This window comes from Sus scrofa, chromosome 8, assembly GCF_000003025.6.
Source record: "Sus scrofa isolate TJ Tabasco breed Duroc chromosome 8, Sscrofa11.1, whole genome shotgun sequence".
NCBI classification, from domain to species: Eukaryota; Metazoa; Chordata; class Mammalia; order Artiodactyla; family Suidae; genus Sus; species Sus scrofa.
This window is the reverse complement of record NC_010450.4, coordinates 13538924-13562123: the sequence shown is the minus strand read 5'-3', so window position 1 is coordinate 13562123 and position 23200 is coordinate 13538924. Positions and strand designations below refer to the sequence as shown.

Here is a 23200-nt window from a genome sequence, read left to right as displayed (position 1 = left end):
CTGTGTTGCTGTGGTTATGGCATAGGCACAGCTGTAGCTCCAATTCAGCCTCTAGCCTGGGAACGTCCACGTGCCTCATCAGGTGTGGCTCTAAAAAAAAAAAAGTAAAACAATTTTTTAAAAAGTTAAAAAAACTAAGAAGGTCACAGCAGAGTGAGCAAGAGGACATTGAAATGCTACAGTTACAGAGGGGCAATTGAGAACACTAAATAGTGTTTCAAGAATACAGAAGAAGGGTATCAAAATCCAGTGTTCTTGGAGTCAGGGGCGATTTCCTGTGGCGGTCATGGCAAACTGAACCATTAAAGATCATTAAGAATTATCCAGCTGGAGGTGTGGCACCAAACTGTGGCTGGGGAGGGGGAGGGGGTCAGGGAAACAGGGAACCATCGCAGGCAAAGTGGAATGAAAGGAAATGAGAAACATGCTGACGTGGGGGAGGAACTCCCAACAGTCTGATTTTGTTAGTGAGCAGAGCACAAACCAGAGAGTGGTGACAGATGAGTCAAGATTAGTCAGGGCTCGGTTATTACAGAGCCTCTTGCACCACAACACAGGGCTCACGCTTGGTCCCGAAGGCAAAGAGGACTCCTAGATGTTCTTTGATGTTCTTCAAGCAAGGCATGACACCATAATCAAAGATGACCGTTGTCCCTCAAACGGCTGATGGGCTCATAAATAACTCAACACCGCATAAGGATGGGTTGACTGTGTTGTGCGCTGGTATCAACAGTTGCTCTAGCACAGGCTGCTTTCTCCGTGAGTGACTATCGGTAATTGCTGACCAGGATACAAGGTACAGTTGGGGGTGGGGAAAGTCTTCTATAAACTGCGGCCTTCTCGAAGCACATGCTAGTTCTTCTACAGTGCCATTTGCGCACTAAATATTTTGTGCATGAACAAACACTAAGTATGAGGAGCAGTGTTTCACCGTGTACTCCCAGAAGCACAGAGTTTATTAACAGCTTTTAGCGGCACCCACCCTGCCCCAGGAACGTGGGTGTCTCGTGTTACACAGCACTTAATTTTTTGTTGCCAACTCAAGAGCAAAGTATTGTGTGTGCCTGAAAATGAACCTGGTAGCTTTTATTTACCTGTAAGCTTGGAGTTTACACACTCAAATGAAAAGCCCTAGTGAAACTGTAGCCCCAGTGAAACTGGACTCCAGGCTTCCTCCACTCTGTTGTAGTATCTTTTTCTGTCCTGACTTATTAATAAAGAAATGCAAATATTAGAGCACTAGACAAAAACCTGAATCTTTAGATGAAATTCAGCAGAGTTGGAAACAATTGTTTTGAAATCTAAAAGGGATTTAAAAACATTAGCACTGTGTAGTTTTCCTTCAGTGACGCTAGAAAGAGAAACATATAGAAAAATGTACTCTCTGCAACCAGCTACAGGGGAGAAGAAATCCAAAGAATATAGGGAAAGGTAGCAGAGTGAGAGAGAAGAGAGGAGGCTGGCTCTCTGCAATGCTTGGAAGGAAGAAAAGAAGAAAAGAAGGTATTCAGTTTTGGTCACCGGAACGGATTCTTGGAGGCAAACGCTAAAACGACTGTGGATAATCTCTCCCTAAAACTTCACATCTAGCCAATAAAATCTAGCCAAGGGTCTTGAGATTCTCTTAGAATCATTGTTTTTCACAGATGTTGACAGGCATGGTCAAAGTTTCCATGAATGGGAAAAGTTAAGATGGAAGGAAGATATAAAAAAGGAAAGAAGGTACAAAGGAAAAAAGAAAAATATGGAGCCTTCTACGGAAAAAACATCTTAAGGCTATGATATGACATATGTCTTCATCAATTTCAGCTGCTGTACCAAAGCACCAAAGACAAGGTAGTTTCTAAACAGTAGAAATGTATTTCTCATATTCTGGAGGCTGAGAGTCTAAGGTTAAGGTGCCAGGCTGGTCAGGTTGTGAGGGGGAGCCTCTGCAATGTTGCCCAATGCCTACCTCTCTTGTTTCCTCACGTGGTGACTAAGAGCCAGGAAGGGAAGCTCTCTTGACTCTTCCAAGGACACTAATTCTTGGGACCTTATCCTAAGTATTTCCCAATATGATCACATCAGGATGGAAGATGTAAAGTTTCAGCAGGTAGATGTGGGAGGGGCACATTCAGTCCATAACAGCACATCTGAAAAACGAGCTTTTCAAATTAGAAAATAGAGTGGAAATGACACTATGCCACCACTAAGTACAGTGGGAGGGTAATAAGGTTCCCTTTAGAGTTCAGGTGGACCTGACTCTTTTACTTAACGAGCTGCGTGATGTTCACCAGTTTACTTAACCTCATTAAGGCTCAGGTTCCTCACCTGCTAAGTGGGCATAGCGTCCTCATCAAAGAATTAGTATGACAACTTAATGAGATTGTATTTGTAAAGCACTTAGTTCTTTATCTGGTGCAAAATAAGTGCTCAATAAGTGGAAGCTATTTAAAATGCCTATTAAAAGTATATTCTAACTCATCAAAAAACCATTTTATGCATTTATCTTGCTCTCACTAGGCTCTGGGACTAGATTAATGAGCAAGGTGTTGTCCAGTTCTTGATGGTATTCTTCCAGGGCACAAGACACATAAATAAACCGAAAACTTCAGTGGAGTATGCTCAATGCTAAGGTAAGTTTAAAGACAAGGTATTATGGTAGCATAAAAGATGTTGCAAGATATAAATACAGAAAGAGGCTTGATCATATAACTAAAAGAATTCAGAGACTTCTTCAGAGCAGGGGGTCCAATGAAGAGTAACAAATACAAGAGGAGAGTGTTTTGACTTTAGGGAAGTGAAATTACTGTAACTCCATCTAGAATATATAATGAAAGGGGTAAAGAGAGAAAGAAAAAAAAAAACTGTTATACCAATTATTGCATTTGGAATTATTCCCCAGAATTCTGTATATTCAAATCTGTGCTGATTTTAAACTTAATTTTAAGTTCCTTTTGTCAGAGAACTGCTTCTCTTCCTCCTAACACTAGGCATAGTGGTAAGTGAAAGCAAAAAGATTGGAAGATCTGATGAATGAATGCTGGAGTTAATTTATGTAGGTATGTGATGTGTCCACTACATACATGAAAAAATTACTAAAGGAGTAAAGTATTTTTCACAGCCCTTAATTCCATCACAATGCAATAGGAGCTCTGGTGGAGGAGAAACGTACACAGGATAAAGTGGGGTAGAATTTACCCTGCAGGTCAGAGGTTTAGAAAAAGGCTTCACCCAAAAGTTGACATCTGAGCTGTACCTTGAAAGACAAATGTGTATTCCACAAAATTAGAAAAGGCACTTCTAAGCAGAGAGAATAGAATATAAAATATAACAGAGGCAATAAGAACGTAAGTGCAGAATGATATATAAATATAACACCATTTATAATTAGAAAAAGATGTTAAAAAAAAAAAAAGACAAAATAAGGAGTTCCTGTTGTGGTTAACGAACCTAACATCCATGAGGATGCGGGTACAATCCCTGGCCTTGCTCAATGGGTTAAGGATCCAGCGTTGCCATGAGTTGTGGTATAGATCACAGATCTGGCTCAGATCCCACGTAGCTGTGGCTGTGGCGTGAGCCAGCAAATGCAGCTCTGATTCGACCTCTAGCGTGGGAACCTCCATATGCCATATGCCGTGGGTGTAGCCCTAAAAAGACCAAAAACATAAAAAATAAAATAAATTAAAAAAAAAGATGTTACATAAGTAACTTCATGGAAAGCAGACAGGAAGAATGCACCACAAAAAGTTGGTACACTGTGGTTTCTGATTGTGAGGATGAAAATGAATATAAGAAAAATAAGAGAAAGGGAAAGTTTGACATTTTCCTCTAAATACCCCTACATTGACTTGTTTCCATGAGAATGTATTTACTTATGACTTCTGTTTTAAAAAGTAAGTAGCATGTGCTCAAAAAAGAAAGACATGAGTCCCTGAGTGATATTTGATGTGACTGGAGAGAAAGTTACACAAAGAGCTTGCAGGAGATGGGTCTCCAGGTACCCATGGATCAGGTCCTGAGGGACCTTGTGTGCTATCAGAGCATGTAGCCTTTCCTTTAAAGACATTAGGCACCATTAAGTCATATAATTAAAATAATGGAGTGAGGTGCACTTAGAAAGAGAGCTGGTAATGGTATGGAAAGAAGAACTGAAAAGCAAGAACACTGGTAATCAGAAAGAACCATTACAAAATGCATTCGTCAGGATGGGCTAAGCTACCCCTGACTCCTAGAGGTTGTTCCCACCATCTCTGATCCATGATATAAGCATCTTGAGGCTACAGCTTCTGGAACATCTGGCCTCAAGAGCTGCTGGAGCAGGGGAAGAGTAAGCGTGAAGAAATGGTTTCTACTTTTAAATTTCTTCGGCTAGGACAGACACATGTACTAGCCAAAGAAATTCAGAAACTAGGAACTTTAGGCACACCTGGACCTTCCCTTCCACCCGAAGTTCATCAGCCAGCACTGATCTGTGTCTCTAAACTAACCGCAGGGAGGTTGGATAATGTGACGACGCTCCTAGATATAATTTCCTGTCTGTCATAAAGTATTCCTAACTTTGTCAGGTAACTGTAGCATATACGGTGAATATAGGGACCAGGGCACTGAATAAAGAGTTTTTTTAAGGGCATAATTGATCAAATTAACTGGTGCACCATTAGGCAGAGGTAACCAGGATAAAGAGAGGGGAGCAGAAAGCAGAGGGGATATTAAAGGATATTGAGAGAATGAAAATGACAACACAGTCCCTCAGTGCACACTTACCTGGATTGAGGGAGGGGGTTGCGGGGGAGCACAACAAACTGAATCAGGAGGACAGGTGTGTGTTTGAGAGAATCATAAAAAGTAGAGGCGCAAGGAGTTCCCATCGTGGCGCAGCAGAAGTGAATCCGACTAGAAACATGAGGTTGCAGGTTCAATCCCTAGCCTTGCTCAGTGGGTTAAAGATCCGGTGTTTCCTGAGCTGTGGTGCAGGTCACAGACGCAGCTCAGATCTGACATTGCTGTGGCTGTGGTGTAGGCCGGCAGCTGTAGCTCCGACTGGACCCCTAGCCTGGGAACCTCCATAAGCTGCGGGGTGAGGCCCTAAAAAAAAAAAAGAAAAAAGTAAGGGCCCAACTTTATCCCAGTGTGGATGCAAAATGACCATCTAGAAATTCTAACTAGGCAGATGTAAATAGCCTTTGGGAGTCACTGGCACTTAGAAGGAGGTAGAGGTCCTTGAGGAGTGCTGAGAGCACGACCAAGAGGAGCACGGCTGCCCAGCAGAGTCCCAGGAGATAGGTGAACGTCAAAACCACCCTCACAGCTTTCCTGTATTTGCATCGGCCTGTAAAATCTAAGAAGCTGTAGTGGAACTTTCTAAAGAGGCATAACACTGACCTGAACAGACTGTGTGGTATTTGATATTTGGTAGGACAGTGGTACTTGTAGGATGAGGTGCAATGCGCTGTTAAGTATGGATCTATTATAATGGCAACTAGTGCAAAGAATGACCAAAGGTTTTTCTAGAATGTGTTCGTTTATCTGGTTTGGCAGTGACAATATAAAATTGGGACAACAACCTTACGCGCTTAGCTAATACAATGACAATGGATTTCTTTCACATCAGGAAATCATGTTAAGCTCATTGTGTCATAATTATTAATGATCTTTAATGTTGTTTTGAGTCTTTTAATCCATTTGAATATGAACTCCAAACCCAAGTTTCTAACTTTGTAATGCCATGAACCCATACATAGAAAATCAGGAATATGTGCTACAGAGTCAGACAGGAATCTGGGGACAAACCACAATGGAATGTCCTACATGGTGTGAAGCAGAAAGAGGGAGTGGCTGTTGAGTAAGAAAAAGCCAGTAGTGCATGGTTTCCCTGAAGCCAAAGCAGCAAACAAGGGCGCTCTCAACTGATTGGATGCATAAAGCAACTTGTACTTGGTCCACTGTTTGGATAGATCTTTAGCAGGCTTACTCGGAATTGTTTTGATGGAATGTAGGCGTAGGAAAATGTCTAAGCCAGAGGCAAGTGAAGTGAGCTGTGACTCTTGCAAATTTTTGGAGAACTTTGGCTGTGTTGTGTAGAAAGCAGAGATAAAATCCTCTCCATAGCTTTCCTCTATTCCCTATCACTCACATTCTACCTGGAACACTCCTGATTCACTATGCCTAGAAGCAAGGGAGATAGCAAGAGAAGGAATAATCTTTAGAGCAAAGAGGCACATACAGCTCATACATCTGGTTGGATAATGCACAGAGCCACAGGGATCCCTAATTTAATAATATAGTTAATGCTCAATATCCTTCTCTTTCTTTAAACAAAGTAAGAAAATGGATAGACTAATGTATTTTTGTTTCCCTATTCAAGTTCTGAATGGGCAACATACTCTACGCATTTCCCATGCCAAAAATACTAAACCTTTTATAAATGTCCATTTAAAAGTCCACAAAGGAAATGTTCACAAATACATAAATATGTAAATTGTCAAGTTTTGATTATGCCCCAAATGAGGATCCATTTAGCAGTTATTTCTTTTCTTCACAGAAATATCTCTTGGATGTGCATTTGCCATGAAACTCATTTCAGGTTTTTTTCTTCTAAGTAAATTAAAATGTGACAATCATTTCCCTCTCCCCACAAAGTCTGCATGCCAGCATCAGTGGTCAAAAACTAGTGGAGCATTCTAACTTCCCATGCCGTCACTTATTCCATAACGCGAATTACATATATTGCAATTTCTTTCACTTATTTATCCAGGAAAATCTGGTGTTTACCAAATATTGATTCTATGGAGAAAAAGTGATATCAGCTGTCATGCTTTCAACACAAATGTTTTCTATTAGTCAAGCAACAAGTTTGGAAACATGTTTTAAGTAACGGTCACAGAGATTTACTTTTTAAAAATTCCCAATAGCAATATATTTTATTTTCCAAGACATTGACAAAAATGTCTGTGCTATTCAAGGAAGGAAAATTTTTGGATATCACGTTTTAGGAAAGGACTTTTTTTTTCCTACTACACAATGCTACCCTGGATAAACTTTTATTTGTGATCACTAAGGCAACTTCACAATGTTTTATTTCTCTACCTACCACTTAACTTTCATCCTTGGTTAGAGTTCTCTCCTTGGCTCTTTTTCCCTTTTTATTCCCTCCTGTGACTTATGACTGACTTCATTGATTCTCAAGATTTCAAATTGAGTCTATGTGCTTATTCCTCTCCAAGCAATAGTTTATTCTCTTCCAAACTCCAGCCATGGACCACCAACCCTCAGATTCAACTCAATGTGAGAAAAACTACTTATCTTTACCCCCAAATCTGCTCCAACTCCAAGACAGTTGATAAATTATGATACCATCTTCTCGAGCTGAAAAACCAGAAACTTTAAAATCATTTTTCTCTTCCAGTTCTTCGCTACGGCAAACCCTTTATCAAATTTATTGATGTTTTTTCCCCAAGAAATTATCTGTTCAATGTAGCTTCTCCCCTTCATCGCTAATGCAGTTCTTATAATGAACATGAACCCTTTCTTCCAGGCAAGTTCAACAGCTTCCTGTTCATTATCCTCTATTTCTACAAGACTCTTATTTCTCTAGTCCATCTTACACCACCTTCTCAGAGCTGCTTACATGAATTAAATGTGCTCATGCACTCACCCTGGAAACCTCTATCGATTCCCAACTCTTTATAACAAAAAGTCCAACTCCTCAGCCCAATTTAGGATACTTTACAGTCTATTCCCAAACACTCTTTCTGCACTCATTTGCCATCTGGACTTCTCACTGTTCTCCAAAACCTCCTTTCACTTTATGAATGACTTTTGCCCTTTATTCACATAGCTCCTTGGAACTAAAATATTCTTACCTACTTGGTCGCACTAGTAAGCTCCTAGACACTTTTCCAAATGTGTGATTGGAACTGCAAGTGCCCATCCTTATCTGCATTCTTCTTGTTTGACACAATGATAGATGTGAGGCCATATGACCAAGTTCCAGACAATGAAACTTGGGCAAAAATGATGCTTGTCATTTCTAAGCATGGCTCTCCAAATCATCTGTGTAATTTTCTGTGAGGAATCTCTTCTGCTCATATGATCAAGGGAAAGCTCCTAAAGCTTCAGAATGTGGTTTTAGGAATCCTGACTCACTGAATGACTCCACAGATCAACGCTCAATGCCAATCAGCATTGAAATTGTGACATAAGCAAGAAATAACTATTTTAGTCTCAGTCACTGAGATTTAGGAATTATTTGTTACAGCAGCTCTTATTGCTTACCCTAACTTATACAAAGACCTAACAGGGTAAGCATCCTATAAAAACTTCGAAGAGAATGACAGCTCTTTCCAATATGCTATTATGTTAACAAATGCATACTCCCGTACAAAAACATGTCATTTGTTCCTTATTTTTCCTGCTAAAATTGTATTTTCTAAATGAGATTTTTCCAGGGAACATTGTCCAAGAGAAGATAATAGGGATGTTCTTTTTAAAATGAGTTTCACAAGCAGATACATTTGGGAAAGACTGGCTTAAACAAAGTTAAATAAGTACATGTGACTATAGAGTACATTTAATTACAGACATCTCAGTCTTTAATGTACTAAAGAGCTTTGGGAATCTGTACGAGAAGTTAGAGCATGAAGCATTTTCCTAACCTCTTTAATCAAGGAATCCTTATTCAAGGCACATTTGTCAATAACTCTAAACAGGTTTTCAACTAATACACTATGAGATTCACAGGATATGCTGTAGTGAGGACTGTGGCCGCTGTAAAAGCAGAGTCGAGATCATGCTCCATTCTATATCAACGGCAGGTAGCCCGTTATCACACATACCAGAGAATTTGAATTACTGGTTAATATGTGACTGTTTTTCCCTGGGCATCCTTTGTTTTCACACCAAGCCAATCTTTAAAAATGAGATTGAGTCCTGAATATTCTTCCTTCAAAACATATCCTTTTATCAAATGCTCATAAGCAATGCAGATTGATCAGAGTTTATTGAAAAAGCTTGTGATAAAAAAATGAGAGAGTTGTGTTGCACATCAAACTACAAATACCAACATAAAATCCTGCTCCATCACCATCCCTCTTCTGCTATCATTTGAAAGACTGCATATCTCTTTCTGCTATAGTTTCCCAATCTCATTCTCAACTTTTTTTAAAGAGTAATTTGGCACTTTTCCAACTCTCCCAACACAGGGCAAGATGGAAGCACAAGCACTGAAAACTTAGCCTGTCAATGGCCTTTCCAAACATCTATTCATCTCCTAGCCAGGATGTTCCTACTACGAAAATATTTTATGTATGTCATTCCATAATAGTATTACTGTATTTTTCTCCTGAAGGGTGAGGCATTAGTATCCTTTCCATATTTTCCTCTTAACTAGATAAAAATAAAAATTATTCATCTTTATTAAAATGTATATTATTTTTTAATATTCTGCCTTATCTGAGAATATATAGCAGGCTATGCAATATATTAAAAGTGTTTGGCACATGTAGTACAGTCTTGGAAATACGAATATGTAACCCAAGTAGTAAAAAATATATAGTCTAATACTTAGAGAGCTCAGTCTGATCACAGCCAATATCATCATCATTAGAAAAAGAAAAGGAAAATAAGAAAAAGAAAAAATAACTATTAATTGTCTACCATGTACCAAGTACTTAATTTACCTCTATTGAATACAAATCTCATCTAATATACATGTCATTCTTATAATTTGGTCTTTTATTAGGAATTCTGAGGGTTTTATTCATATGGCAAAAATCAATCACACTCCTTCCTCTCTCCAAATTTTAAAGCCATTGAAAAATTACAAGTAGCTCTGAAAATACTAGTTTTACTACCATTAGGCTGCACTGGAGAATGTTGTTTGCAAGTGTGGGGAAAATCAGGCTTTGTATTTCTTCCTCTTTAACTGAGTGAGTCAAAACTACAGTTATCTTCCTAAAGAGTGCCAGGGGAAAAAAAAAAAACAGACTACACATCAACAGGATAAAGAAGAAAAGTCACATGATCACATAAATGGATGGAAAAAATCTGAGAAATCCAATGACCATTCATGATTAAAATCTCTCAGAAAACTAGGACTAAAAGAGAACTTCCCTAATTTGATATTTTAAAAAATCTACAAAAACCATAAAAGTAACATAATACTTAAGGGTAAGAAACTGTAAGATTTCCCTATAAGATCAGGAATAAAGCTAAGAATGTATCCTTACCCTACTCCTTTTCAACAAATACTGGAAATTCTAGCTAATGAATAAGACAAGAAAATGAAATAAAAGGCACATAAATCATAAAGTAAGAAATGAAACTATACTTGCAGATGACATAATTGTGTAGAAAATCTGAAAGAATCAAAAACAACCCAAAACTCTTGAAACTATTAGCAATTATATCAGTGTTGCAAGATCTAAATTTAATACATAAAACTTGTTTACTTATATTCTATATTTAAAAGTGGAATTTTAAATTTAAAACTTACATTAACTACACTCCAAAATTAAATACTTGGGTAAAAATCTATATAGAAGTACGTACAATATGGATTAGTGGAACAGAATAGAAAGCCCAGAAATAAACTCATACCCAGGGTCAATTAAACTTTGGCAAAGGAGGTAAGAATATTCAATGGCAAAAGGATAAGTCTACTCAGTAAGTGGTGCTGGGAAAGCTTAAAAACCACAAGCAAATGAATTAAATTAGAACACACATTCACCCCATAACACAAAAGTAAACTATGGCTAAAGACTTAAGACAGGATGCCATAAAACTCCTAGAAGAGAACATAGCAAAACATTCTCCGACATAAACCGTTCTGATATTTTCTTAGGTCAGTCTCCAAACACAATAGAAATAAAAACAAAAATAAACAAATAGGACCTAATCAAACATATAAGCTTTAGCATAGCAAAGGAAACCATAAACAAAATGAAAAGCCAGCCTATGGACTGGGAGAAAATATTTGCAAATAATGAGACCAACAAGGGCTTAATTTTCAAAATATATAAACAGCTCATATGACTCAAAAACAATAGCAAAATAAAAAAAAAACAACAATCCAATCAAAACATGGGCAGAAGATCTAAAAAGATATTTCTCCAAGGAAGACATACAGATGGCCACTAGGCACATGAAAATACGCTGACATATCCCATACTGGTCAGGACCATCACTAAAAAGAGTACAAATAATAAATGCTGGAAAGGTTGTAGAGAAAAGGGAAGCCTCCTACATGGTTGATGGGAATGTAAATTGATGCAGCCATTATGGAGATTCCTTTAAAAACTAAAAACAGGACTACCATATGATCCAGCAATCCTACTCCTGGACATATATCCAGAAAATATAAAACTCTAATTTGAAAAGAAACGCATACCCCAATGTTCACAGCAGCACTATTTATAATAGCCAAGACACGGAGGCAACCTAAGTATTTATCAACAGGTGACTGGATAAAGGAGATGTGGTATACGTATATATGTATACACAGGTACATACATACATAAAAATATACACACATACACATATATATACATACACACACATAATGGGATATTACTCAGCCATGAAATAGTATCATTTGCAGCAACATGGGTGGGCCTAGAGATTATTATACTAAGTAAAGTAAGAGAAAGACAAATATCATATGATATCACTTACACATGGACTCTTTCACTTTGCTATACAATAGAAATTGAAGGAACATTGTAAATCAGCTACAATAAAAATTTGCATTACAAATTTTAAAAATAAAGAATAAAAATTGATACAAATAAACTTATTTACAAAACAGACTCTTAAACATAGAAACAAACTTATGGTTACCAAAAGGGAAAGAGGGCAGGGGGTTAGGAGTTTGCAATTAGCAGCTACACACTACTGTATATAAAACAAATAAACAAAGTCCTACTGTATAGAACAGGAAATTATATTCAATGTTCTACAGTAAACTATTATGCAAAAGAATGTGAAAAGGAAATAAAAATAAAATATTTCAAAAGAAGAAATAGGTACAAGATCTATATGAGGAAAACTACAAACCTCTGATTAAATAAATCAGAAAAGAACTAAATAAATGTAGAAATACTCAACATTCATAAATAAGAGGACTCAGTATTGCCAATATATCAGTTCTTCCCAACTTGATCTATATATTCAACACAACCCCATTCAAATCCTAGCAAGTTATGGACTTTGAGGAACAATGATGTATTGTTGTAGGTTCATCAATTGTAACAAATGGTGTGGGATAGGCTGTGTATGTGTGGGGTAGGCTGTGTATGTGTGGGGTCAGAGGGTATATATAAGCTCTCTGCATTTTCTGTTCAATTTTTCTGAGAACCCCAAACTGCTCTAAAAAATAAAGTCTATGAAAAAAGTGAACTACATACTTTGACATGACAATAGGATGCCGAGTCTATAGCTAATGAACACCTATAGATTTGTAGAACACAAAAGCGCAGAGAGACAGATTATATCAGAAGCACTAGAAAAAAAGATTTCCCAATTTAAGAACTTTGCTCCCTCTTTAATTATGCCAAACATGGTGTCAAGTATAGAGCATTCCATGAAACAGCAAAATGGCCAAAAAGAAGAGGGAAGATTTAGAGTAGGATGCTTCCAAGATGGCCCTCAATGATTCCATCCACATTCTTTTATAATCCTCACCCTTTGGTAACCAATAGGATTTTTCAAAGTTGGGAAAAGTCATTTTGTGATTAGGTTATAAAAATTCTGACTTCCACCTTGGTGGCAGACTCCTTTCCTTGCCTAATAAAGAAAGTTGCCAGGTTGAGAAGCCCCATGTAGAAGGAGCTGGGTCGGGGGGGCGATCTCCTGTCAACAGCTGACTGGAAACTCTGACCCTCAATCCCAAAAGAACCTAATTTTGCAAAGAGTTACATAAGTGAGCTTAGAAGAAGATCCTTCCCCATTTGACTTTCCATACGACAACCTATCCCTTGCTGTCACTTGATGGGAGCCTCATGAGAGACTCTGAAGCAGAGGACCCAGGAAAGCTGTGCATATATTTCTGACTTACAAATACTGTGAGAAAAATAAATGGGTGTTAAGTCCCTAAATTTGATTTAGTTTATGTAGAAATCGATAACTAATATAAGGGCTTACCAGTTCCCTCTGGCAGCTCTCAATTTAATGCTAAATGCTTTGCTTTAATTGATTGTATTGATGTTACTCTGTGTTAGTGAAACTTAACCAAAACATTTCACTTAACCAAACAGCCTTAACCAAAACATACACGGGAGATCTGCATACAGTTTAGTGTGAAACACTCCTTGATGAAGCACATAGTGATAAGAGTACATCACATATTGTCTTAACTCTTTGGGTCAATAATATACACCATCCTGGGAGTTTCTGTCGTGGCTCAGTGGTTAACGAATCCGAATAAGAACCATGAGGTTGCAGGTTCAATCACAGCCTTGCTCAGTGAGTTAAGGATCTGGCGTTGCCATGAGCTGTGGTGTAGGTTGCAGACGCGTCTTGGATCCCGTGTTGCTGTGGCTGTGGCGCAGGCTAGCGGCTACAGCTCCAATTAGACCCCTAGCCTGGGAACCTCCACATGCTGCGGGAGTGGCCCTAGAAAAGGCAAAAGTACAAATAATAATAATAATAATAATACACACCATCCTAAGCTAATAGTTTGGCTATCACTACTCCACTATCGTTAGTAACTATTATTTACAATCAGTAACCCGTTAATGTTACTAACTACGTGAACTGAGGCAAATTATATGATTTCTCTGAGCTCCAATTTCCTCAGCTTTTAAATGGATATAGGTAGAGGATTACATGAAATTATATATGCAAAGTTTGAGTACAATTCCTAGACTGCAGAAAATGTTTAGTGAATATTAACTTAGACTATCATAAAAATTATGAAAGGAATTCCAATTGCCTGTTAGACCAGTTTGCACAAATGGACAGACTACACTTTTAGGCCTAAAACAGCTTTCCATGATACTACACTGATAAGACCTTTTGAGCAGTACTTACTGTTTTCTAGTGAAATAGGCAAAGCTTATCATTTACCAAAAATTTTCTCCAGTAATATTTTTTTCCTTTCCTTTTTAGGGCTGTACCTGCACCATATGGAAGTTCCCAGGCTAGGGATCGAATCAGAGCTGCAGCTGCGGTCTATACCACAGCCACAGCAATACCGGATCTGAGCCCCATCTGCTACCTATGCTGCAGCTTGTGGCACAGTGGGATCCTCAACCCACTGAGCAAGGCCTGGGATGGAACCCACATCCTCATGGATATTAGTTGGATTCTTAACCCGCTGAGCCACAATGTGAATGAACTCCTCCAGTAAGTTGTGATTAACAAATGCTAGTGAGTTACCAAAGGATCTTCTGTGATAATTAGAAGGAAGCTCTAAGGAGAAGGGAGAAAAATACCGGTCTTGCAAATCCTTAACCAAATAAATATTATTTTAACCACAAAAAGTTGTGGCAAATATAACTTTAAAATTTTTTCTTTCCATGGAAACATCTCCTTTCCCTAAACCTAAACAAAATAGACCCTGTTGAAGATCTCAGTAAAATGAGAAAATCAAGAATAATCTTCAATTGCTTTTAGTCCTTGGTTCAAAGGGTAGAGTGTCTCTTCCTCTTCTGTATAGAACCAAATAAAAGTATTCTTGATTCAATCAAGTGTGTAAGGAGATAAAATTATTACTTAACCATAGGACATTATCTTTCCTTATTTAGAGTATTGCTTTTATGACTATTCCATTAAACAACGATGGCACATGTTTTCTAAATAAACACCTAACAAAAATTCCTAAAAGTATATTAAGAAATATAGAATACTCCAGAATAGTTTCTTGCTAAAAAGTTATTTATGAGAACCATGTACTTAAGAAAACATAAAGCAGATGAGATTGAAAGAAAAAATGTATGTCAAGTCCATTAAAGGACACTGGTGAAAATAAAAACAATATGGGCCACACCTACCTGTGCCAAATACTGTATTAGGTATCATCTGGTTCTCAACATTATCTTGCCATGATTCCCTGCAATTTAGGTGTCATTTCCATTATCTTTTTACAGACTAGGAAACTGTACCTCTGAGATCATTTTATTTGCTATGATCTATCTAGATATATACACTCCCAATAATTTTATCTAAGCTTTTTGTGGAATTTCCCAGAAGTAAAACTCTCTTTACCTAGAAGTTTGACCAAAAATGGTAGTTCAAATTTTACCAAGGGAGAACAAGGCCACTTTTTAGCGAAGGCTGCATTTCTACAATGGATCCTTCTGCAGGGAACCAAACATGTATGATAAAACCAAACAATAAATACACCCACACTCTGAGATGTGAGACTGGGTAGTTTACCTGAGTTCCAGCCTTACTTTCCAACTATTCTGATAAGGAATTTTGATCTGCCTCTCACTGTGACCAACAATTTAATTTTTTTTTTGGGGGGGGTGATTTTTGATATTACGTTTTACAGTTAAAATTGTATGAACCATTGCAATATTTTGTCAGTAATTCCTGAGCACCAGTAAGCCTGAGGAAGTTTTGAGGAATTCACAGTGTGGACTTCTGGATCTCTTACCAAGGCAGCTGCCCAGAACATGGTGAATCGCAGTCACTCTGACACACGTGAGAGCCATGGTGGCATAGGGCAGGCATGGCGTGGGGTGGCACTTATTCCTAGGGAACATCTTCTGTGACCTGGAGGCAACTGAATGAGCTTGTGTACAACTATCACCCTCATTCAGTTTATCAGTCCCAAGCCCTCTGATCTGCATTTAAGAAAAGCTTCCTGTGATTTTAAAGATCTACCGGATTGGAAATTGTGTTAGTTTCCTAGGACCTCCATTTGAAAGTTACCACAAACTTGCTAGATTAAAACAAAAGAAACCTATTCTCTCACAGTTGTGAAGGCCAGAAATCTGAAATCAAGATATCTTCAGGGCTACACTCCCTTCAAAGTCTCCAGAGGAGACCCCCCACCCCCACCACTTGCCTCTTGCAGTTTCTAGTGGCTCCAGATGTTCCTTGACTTGGGGCTGCATCAGTCCTGTCTCTGCCTCTGCCTCCACATGGCCTTCTCTCCATGTGTCTTGGTGTGTTCCCTTCTTCTGCCTAAGAATATTTGTCATAACATCTAAGACCTCCAGTAAATCCAGAATGATCTCTTTAAGCATCCACAAAGAGCCTTTGTCCAAAGAAGGTCAAATTCACAGGTTCTAAAGGTAGAACTTATCTTTTGGGGGTGGACACCATTCAACCCACAACAGAAGCCTTGTGCGCCATAGCCCAGAGTCTGGAGTCAGGTACAGCTGGATTTAAATCTGGTCTTTACTTCCCAACTGAATGACTGAGAGCACTTTTCTCATCTATAAAATGTGGGTTAGTGTAAGCGCCCACGCCCTGGTTCATGGTGGACAATCGCACAATAGAGACTTGGCATGGTGTCTGGCACTAATATTCCCTATTATTACTAGCTATTTCTTCAATAACTTACATTATTGGAGATGGTTAAGCTTGATGAAGCCAAGAGCAGCTGGTCAGCATCCAGCCTGAGAGAATCCAAGACATGTACATCATGGGCCTCTTGCTCTAATCGAGCTAATTTTGTAAGATGAACTCTTACTGTCAAAAGGAGATTTAGTGATTATCTAGGCCAATACGCATGTTTCTACAGATGACGAAAATAATGCTCTGACAGAGGCCGCATTTTATCCATAACTACATAGAGAGGTGGTGGCACAACCAAAACTAGAACCCAGGACCTCAAGATCTCTGCTTGGGTCTTACCTCCATTCATTATTCCTTGTTAGATGAATTATTAGTGGTAATCATGTCCACTGACATACCTAATTAAAATCTTTAAAAATATATATAAATTTTTTCCATTTTAGAATGTTCTCTCCAAACTGACTCTACTTTTACAGTAATTAAAACTAGCAATCAAATTACAATAGCACATACTGGTATAACAATCTGAAGCAGATGCTCTCAAATAAATTAATATACCTTCCCCTTCCAATAGCGATTGGTGATAAAAGAAATGCACACGCCGTGTTAACCTACTTGCTCCTCTCCTGCATGGTAAAAAGTGTACAATTGCACTTTTGTGATAAGGACCTCAGAGGTTTTCTAATATATTCTTCTTCTTGTCTGTGCCATTATAAATTTATTGAGAATCCTATCCTGTGTTTCTGTGATCACGAAGTTGGGATGGGGAGAAGAAGAAGGCATTAAGGGAAGAAAAGGAAAAGCAGAACAGCAGTTGCACAAGCATTTTACCGTTTGTCAGAATATAGGTCTAAGAACCTAATTTGATACAATTATTATCCTTGGCTTGGATTATCTTCGAGATTGGTCCCACGTCATTTCTGATTGTATAACTGCATTTGTTTTCACTTCTATTTGCTCATAGAAATTTGGCTATCACTTAGGTCATTCTATTTACATAAGATTGCAATACAGTTATTTTTTGCACTTATCTTATCTCCCTTCCAGAGGATGTATTCCTTGAGAACTGAAAAGAGAGTCTCTCCTCCATTGGAAGGAGATCATTTTTATCTTACACATTATATTACCCACAAGGCACAGCACAGTGTCCAGCACAGGGAGGATTCCAAGTAATTCCCTGTTACCAGTCCTCTTCCTTTAGTCCCACTTAGTAAGTATCTATTAACGTGGACATAGAGATAAGCCCTCTGTTTAAACACCCAGCTTTTCTCTTCTATACAATGTGCTGCACACAGGTCATATTCAAATGTGGCTATTGGAGTTCCCGTCGTGGCGCAGTGGTTAACGAATCCGACTAGGAACCATGAGGTTGCGGGTTCGGTCCCTGCCCTTGCTCAGTGGGTTAAGGATCCGGCGTTGCCGTGAGCTGTGGTGTAGGTTGCAGACACGGCTCAGATCCTGCGTTGCTGTGGCTCTGGCGTAGGCCGGTGGCTACAGCTCCGATTCGACCCCTAGCCTGGGAACCTCCATATGCCGTGGGAGCAGCCCAAGAAATAGCAAAAAAAAAAAAAAAAAAAAAAGTGGCTATTGAATACACCACAGAGAGTTCTGGAAGGAGAATTTTGGTTACTAGATTTCTTCTAAAAAGAAGTATGGTTAACCTCATCTTAAATTAACTTGGTAGTTCTAAAGCCACTTGTAAAGTAACTCTAACATTTCAAGTCGGCAAATTTTATTTCCAGAGTTAAGGATAGAATAAAGGACTTACATAATAAAAATGAATTATGGCACTAGTTTGGCCGATGGAAGTAATTTCAGGGCCATGTGAAAAGTCTTTTAACATGGTCTGTCCAGCCTGATATGACAAAGAGTCTACTGCTGGACTTTGGAGGATTACAACAACTCCCCCAGGGCATGTAGGATAAACTGGGCACAGCTGCCACTTAGCTTGTTGATAATGAATCCAGAACAGGTCAAAGCAGAGTAATCTAGAGAAGCCCAGATGGCTTTCCAGGCCAGGGCACCAAGGCGTCAAGTTTACCATTAGCTCAGTGGGTATGCACATGACTCAAAGTTTAAAAGACAGAGAGAGATAACTGAGTAAGAGAGTGTATGTATTCATTAGCCAGGGATAACATAAAAAAAAAGTAGCACAAACTGAGTGGCTTAAACAACTTAAACTTATTGTCTCAGTTCTGGAGGCTACAAGTCTGAGATCACATGACCATGCTTCCTCTCAAGGCATAAGGAAAGCAACTGTTTCAGGCGTCTCTTGGAGCTTATTGTAGTTCCTTGACTTGTGATAGCGTAACTCCAATTTTCACATGGAGTTCTTCCTGTGTGTGTATCTCTGTAACCAAATTTTTCACAAGGATATAGTCATATTGGATGACGGGCACTCTCCATTGCAATATAACCTCATCTTAACTAATTACATCTGTTAACAACCCTATTCCAATACGGTCTTCTTTTTTTTTTTTTTTTTTTTTTTTTTTTAAATGGCCACACGCATGGTGTATGGAAGTTCTAGGCCAGGGACTGAATTTGAGCTGCAGCTGTGACGTATTCTGAAACACAGATCCCTTAACCCACTGGGCTGGGCCAGGGATTGAACATGTGCATGTGCAGTGACCCAAGCCACTACAGTCAAATTCTTAACCCACCATGCCACAGCAGGCACTCCAATAAGGCCATATTTTGAGGTGGGGGAGAAGGACTTCAACTGGAGGTACTGAGGGGTTAGGAATGCAACACTTTTTTTTTATTGGGGGGGGGTGTGCAATCCAACCCATAACACAGAGTAACAGAATCAATAAAAGAAAGGTGAAAACCAGGCAGGAGTTTTGCAGGAAGGGGTTTGGTAATCTAAGGCTGTCTTATTTCAAGCCCTTATTGCCTAGTGCACAGGTAGGTTGAAGTGGATTTGGAAGAGGAAGGTAATGTTTAACACAAGATTATCTGAGGGCACAATCTCTTCCTTTACTAACTCCAGTGACAGCCTGCTGAGGGAACCCAGGCCAACTAAGCCAAATGTAAAAATGTAGGCACAGAGTCATTGGTTAGAACAAGCTTCTGTGCTTATCACCTAGACAGGCTGACTGACATTCAAGAGCTGGACTTGATGGAAGCTAAAGACCAGTGGACAAATGAGTCTGCTCAGGCAAAGAACCTGACATATTGGGAAGGAAAGACATTATTCCATTATTCCTCCTCCTTCCAGCGCTCATTTTCAGGCAGCCCAACACTGCACATTTTCAGCTCTTTGGAGTAAAGCATTTATTAGCAAGAGATTGCATGTTGTTTCAGACGGAAAGAGACATGGTACTGCTTTTCCACCCTTCCTTCAATCAGCATGGCTATTTTCCAGTATTAATAAAAAGTTCTGTTTCTGCAAACTAACCTCAAACTCCATTCTCTCTTCTGAGTTCCAAGGATTTGATGACAAACTTGGCATACTAAATTTTATAGATCCAAATCAATGCTGAACACAAAAGAAAGCCCAGTGCCCTATGGTAATATAAGAACATGATTATTTTTGGACTGAAACTGTTTAACACAAGCACAGCTGCAAAGGTCTTGTTCCACTTCCAGAAGATCGTCTTTATATTCCAAATGTATCCAAGAGTCGTAGAAACCAAGCTCAGACAGCATTATTAATATGAAATAAAGTTATGTCACACTTGGTTTTCGAAGATAGTAAATCCACCAACACCAGTAAAATTAAATAAATATTTGAAGTCTGAAGTTAACATCTATGAGAGAGCCAGGAAAAATGAAAATTTCAAATCTGGTTTAGGAAAAAAAAAAATCTTTTTCATTAGTTTTTCCTCCCTGACCATTTAAGGTTAACGACATACTGACTACAGAAATGTTATTTGTTCAATGATGAAACTTCCATCTAAACTGAAATGATTAAGAATAAATACATGCTCCTGTAAAACTGACTTACACTGGGCGGTATGCTGCCATAATGAATTTTTGGATACACCCAGTCTGATCATGCCACTTCTATGTTTAAATGATTTACTCATGCCACACTGCATTCAAGACACCTCTCAGAAAGCCTTTCAGAAAATGATTGCAGCCTGAGCCTTCCGTGTTTTCTCTAAACTTCACTCACCACACCTTTCCAACCCTCTTCCAGGATCCCATCACACTCCTCTCTTCTGGGCACATTGTACGTTTATCGGTTTTTCTCTCTATGAACTGTGGGCTTCCTGACTCCGGGGCTCAGTATTCCATGAAAGTCTCTGAAATGAATTGGGTGATCCTGTAATGTGCTACTTTGTGGTCACCATTGTTGCAGCTGTTACCATCGTTTTATCCTGGGAGGAATACAAGTCCACTTCCCTTACCAGCAGCATGCTTCTCTAAGAAGAGACACTCAAGTAACTCAAGCTATTTGGTCAACAGATATGTAATAAATAATGTGGAGGAGTTCCCACTGTGGCTCAGTGGGTTAAGAACCCAGCGCTGTCTCTCTGGGGATGCAGGTTCAATCCCTGGCCTCGCTCAGTGGTTAAGGATCCAGCCTTGCCACAAGCTGCAGTGTAGTTTGCAGATGCAGCTTGGATCTGGCGTTGCTGTGGCTGTGGTGTAGGCCTCTGCTGCTGCGCTGATTGAACCCCTAGCCTGGGAATTTCCATATGCTGCAGGGGTGACCATATAAAGAAAGAAATTTAACTAATTAAATAATATTGAACGAAAAAGTGAAAGTTATCACAAGACTGTCATTGACTATGTCTCACATATGATATGATAATTGTGTTTGCCAAAAACAACTAACATAATTAACCTGTGCTTATAAAAAAAAATCAGGCTCAGTATAAGAAAGAGAATAGTTGTGGTATGTTTTACACTGGATTAGTGATTCTGTAAGAGAATTTGCAAAATTTTGGACACATATTGTTTAATGACTTTTTATTTTCCTAGAAGTTTCTAAGTTCATTTCAGAACTCCTAGGAAAAATGTAAGCCAAAAATATCTAAATTATCTGTCATTCTAGCCTTGGGAAATAACATTTGTTGGTCATTTTTTGCATTTCTTTTCCAGTCTCTTTCCCTTTCTCTCTCTCTTTCAAAATGAGCATCAATATTTAAAAGAGATGACGACAGACTAGACTACATCTATGTAATGTTTACATGACGTTGAAGAATCTAGAAACAATTACCAACACAAAAAAGAAGAGAGAAATGGCTTTTTCAAAAGGCATAATGACTATCTTTCAATATCTACAAGATCACCATGCAGAAGAGAAATTAAGCTCAAATCTACAGGACTTTTGAGAGTAGAGCTAGAATCAAAAAGGGACTAAGCTGCATTTCAGTTTAATATAAGAAATAACTTTCTCTGTTTCGGCTTTGTGATAACTGAAGTAGCTTCCTCTTCAAAAAGTGGGTTTCTTTAACATGGAGGTAAATAAACTGAAGCTGATTGCCTATTTATTGAGAATATTAGAAAAAATGACACATACATCAAGTAAATCCTGGAGATTACCTGGAGATGACCTCTCAAATTCTTCCACGTATGAGATTTGATGATTCTGTGACAATGGAGTTTTTAAATTTATTATAAAGATTATTTCCAAATGACTTAGTCTCTTTTATTCTCAGTGAGAAATAATTTATTAAAAGGAAGGTAAGTCCTTTTATATGTGCTTAACAAATATATACACATTTATATATACATAATATCTAAAATTCCACTATGCAAAAAGGATGAGGCATATATATATGTGTGCCTATGTACATATATATATATATATATATTCAACAAAAGGCATGTGATAGATTGTTTATCGGAACTCTATTTCTCATGGCCTCAATCGGGAAACTGCACAAATGCTCTTCAACAGTAGAGTAAATAAAAATTAGGTACTCGTGTGATAGCATACTTTACAACTATGAGAATGAACAAAACACTATTATATGTAAAAACATGAATGACTCTCACAGACATCAGGTTGAGCAGAAGACACAAAAAAGTAAATAAAAGCAGACAAAACTAATGCACTGTATTAGAAGCAAGGATAAGGGTTACCCTTTTGATGGGTTTTAACTCAAAATGGGCATGAGAGGGCTGCTGGTTCCTTGATCTAAGTGCTGTTTACACAGATGTGTTTAATTTTTGAGAATACATTGAAGTGGACATATGATACGTGCATTTTTCTGTACATGTGTTGTACGTCAATACAAAGTTTTAAAAATGGCTGCTGTGTCCATTGGTTTTCCATATTCAATACTATATAAAATGCCATTGCAGCAAAGTCACAGGATTTATATTTTAAAGAATTATTCTAAATAAGGTGAAAAGTTTAAAAAGCTTTTCTAAAAACTTATGAATGAAAATAACATGCTTGGAGACAAAACACTGGCAATGAACTCTAGTCTCCTTAACGTGTTTCATTTAATTTGCCCTGAAATCCATGTGCAGTAACAACTAATTATAGATCTCTTTTAGATTTGTTTGCATACTACTTTAAAAATATATTGGTTTATTTGTCACAGGAACTCTGGCAGAAATTAAACCTCCTAGAATTTTTTAAGCCTTTTCACTTATAAAATTATACAGCCATACTACCATGCTTCCAAAAAGCCTTCTTCTTACTCAGTAAAGCAGGTGCACCAATTTATCAGGTCACAGCCACAGCCATTCAGATAATCTCTATGAAAACAAGATTCCAACTGCCAAATTCTTTATACTTTCCAAAGCCAACAGAATAGGTCTGGATACTACTCCCGGAAAAAAT

General features: G+C 38.3%; 1 long non-coding RNA gene across 2 annotated transcripts; it reads left to right on the top strand.

The window, feature by feature from the left end:
- Positions 83 to 22038, top strand: LOC110262062. 2 transcript variants are annotated; one of them, XR_002346581.1, is made up of 3 exons: positions 83 to 1836; positions 2506 to 2618; positions 21505 to 22038. It is a non-coding gene; the product is annotated as an uncharacterized LOC110262062 (long non-coding RNA). The 2 variants fall into 2 exon arrangements; XR_002346582.1 differs by lacking the exon at positions 21505 to 22038 and adding an exon at positions 9189 to 10859.